Genomic DNA, 3232 nt, shown 5'->3' on the forward strand with positions numbered 1-3232 from the left:
TATTATAAAAAGTTTTAAGAAAGATGATAGAGTCTGACTAAGTCTAGAAAACATTATTATATAAAGATCTTGTAAGAAGCTGAATCTCTTACAGACAGAGTCTTGTAAGATTATGAAGAAAGTTAGTTCACAGTTCTATAGATTGAAACTATCACCTGAATTACAGATATATACTATTTTTTATATCTCTTTACTCTGTGAATATAAGAAATTCTCAGAAGAGAATTCTGTGACTCATCACTCTATTTATAAAGTACTAGAGAGTGAAAGAGAATATTAGATTAAAGAAATTATTAACTCAGAGAAGTAAGATCACAAGCTCTGATTCAAGATTCAGTGATAAGAGTATTCTAATAAGATGAATAAGTTCACTTAAGAATTATCTAAGTAGATAAGATATCTGCAGAAGCTGAGACATGACTTTTATACTATGAATTCTGACAAGTCAGAATGACACAGTCTTTACTAAGAATCTAATTATAATAAAGATATTAACACTGTCATTTATAAATTCTAGTCTATAAGATAATAAGTTTCTACTGGAATGAACAGTCTGTGATATATATAAAAAGAAGAAGAAATCATACTCTCATTAAAGCTAAAAAAATAAGAAAATAATAACAGAGCTGTGAACACAATTTAGAGATTAAAAAAGAAAAAATAAAGAAAATTCACACTTATATTCTCAATATCTATGACTCTTAATTTCTTCATAACTATTAATTTCTCTCTTCAAAGAAGCAGAGAGTATTATATACGTGATACAGACAATTATTGCATTTGACATGAAGACTGTTAGAAATACACAGACTTCAGAGAAGCTAAACATCAGAATATATACAGTTATAACAGAGTCTTGAGAGCTGATCATCTACATGTGTGATTAGATATCTCTTATAAAGCTATGTCTACTCTCTCAGTTATGCTGAAGTATTCAGCCTGAAAATAATGAAGATATGAAGAGAGAGCTCATCTATTCAGACTAACTTTTATTATAAATTCATGATATTCACATTGCCTTAATTATCTGAATTTTACAGATACTCAGAGACTCATCTCTTATTGATAATAAGATTGCAGAAATGTTCCACAGTGTGAGAATCATTGATAGAGAATCTAGACATATTTATATATATCTGGTCAGAGATTGTACAGATAGAGAAGAGGTGATTGTAGATCTACAAAGCTGTAGAAGACACTGATAAAACTGAAAGCTTTATAAGAACTGTTAGCTAGAGTCTATAAGAAATTACTTATGAGAAGACTTATAGCAAAGAGAGAGACTGCACTACTTGAAGTCAGAAACTGATCTGAGAAAGACATGAGATTGACTGCTGACCTGAAGATTGAGTGCAGTGATAAGACTGAGAAGAGTGAAGACACTGTTATAAGTGATGATATTCCTGCTTCATCAGCTGATAAAAAGTGATCAGAGAAGTTGTAGAAATACTCATAAGAAGCTCAGCAGCAGTCAGATATTGTTTATGAAGATATTAAAGTTAAAAAAATTTTTATTCTTGAAAAGTTCTTGAATTAATATATGAATATTGTCAGAAACACTCTCTCTCTATCATCTGAGTGAAAACACTTCACAGATGAATAAGAATACTCACAGTTTATAAGAATAAAAGCTATTACAGAAAAAGAGAAAAGAAGATGAGATTTCACAGACAGATCTGAAATATTTATTCTACTTTAGAGAGATTTACTTACACTGTGAATAATTCTGTGAAATAGTCAGATCACTCTAGTAAATAAAGAGTGATTGTGAATTACAGATCTGAATCTTTCTATATAACTATAAAGAGTGATTGCAGATCACAGATATCTTGATTCTATAATTCTACAGAGTTGATAAAAGAATGAAAAATTCCTCACAATTCTACAGTGTCAAAGAACAATGATTTATAAGAATGAATGAAAGATTAACTTATGAATACTTCTCTTTAATAAGAGTAATCTCACAGAGAGTGATTTATCTGTAAGATGAATCTATATAATGATTACATAAGAATTTTATAAAAATAATTAAGAGTCAACTGAAATTCTTCGCCCCGGTGGCCGAATGGTTAATGCGGCCACCTGGTAGCGCCTTGGCGTGGGAAACCAAGACGTGTGGGTTCGAAACCCGCAGGGGATACATTAAATCCGGAACTCAAGCACCTCAGGTTTCTAATAAATACAGAGGTGTACAAATTGCTTCAATAAATCGCTCTATATTCCTGGGCTGGGAAGTTATTATTGCATGTATCTAATTGTCACTCCTTTGTATTTCCTATGTTCTTGTTATCTTGGCGTGGTCTCAACACCTGTATTTCCTCCTGTATAACCAACACTTGGCCTGTATTTAACATCACGCAAGGACTCATCATAAGCTCCGCTTGCATATGAGTATAATGAAAGAATAATAATAATAATAATAATAATAACTGAAATTCTTCTATATGAAAGATATGAGATAAATCTGTATAATAGTCAGAGAAGAATCTGTAGATTATAAAGAATCTTATGAAATAAGAAACTGAGTGACAGACTCTTTTCTCTTTACAGTAACAAGGGATTTTTCCTCACTGAGATTTTTTATAGATATGAAGAATTTTTAGTGAGTATTACTACAGTGCTGAGCTGATTCTATGAAGTCACTCAGTGAAAGGCTTTGCAGACAAAGTCTTAGAGAGAAAGAAGTATGTAAGAAATTCTGCTTCTTACAGATTCTTTATCTCTATTTCTATCTCTTATATAATTAATAGAGTTAGCAGTCCTTGACTACATATAACTATATAGACTGAAGTTTATGAATATTATTCATAACTCAGCTTAAATGCTATTATATATTTGATCTCTACATTTTATCTTTCTATCATGAATACTTCTAGTAGTTAACAGTACATATCACGCCAAGCTGCAAACACCCGAATAATCGCCTGCAAGTACTTATTCTTACAACTGTTTAGTCTCATAGTATTCTTAACATCTTTCTTGAATTGAGAGATTATCTTGTCAACACAGCTATTCAGTTCATAAAGATTGAATTTCAACCTTTCACTGAGATTAGAATTTCATGTAGCTGTACAGACTAGACTGACCGTGTAATTATGTCTGAGACTAGAATCAAACTTTACAGTTATTATATTGTCTAAAAGCATTACTTCTGATCATAGTTTGTATTCATTACATTGATCTCAAATCACATTATTTCAAATATTAAAGATCTTAGATTCACTTTTCAAAT

General features: G+C 30.7%; 1 pseudogene across 1 annotated transcript; it reads left to right on the top strand.

The window, feature by feature from the left end:
- The first annotated feature begins 2051 nt into the window (after window positions 1–2051).
- On the top strand, window positions 2052–2140 carry BDBG_16639 (annotated as a pseudogene). The gene has a single exon. The product of its transcript is annotated as a tRNA-OTHER (tRNA).
- The last annotated feature ends 1092 nt before the right edge of the window (window positions 2141–3232 follow it).

The sequence above is a fragment of the Blastomyces gilchristii genome (assembly GCF_000003855.2).
Source record: "Blastomyces gilchristii SLH14081 genomic scaffold supercont1.4, whole genome shotgun sequence".
Lineage (NCBI taxonomy): Eukaryota > Fungi > Ascomycota > Eurotiomycetes > Onygenales > Ajellomycetaceae > Blastomyces > Blastomyces gilchristii.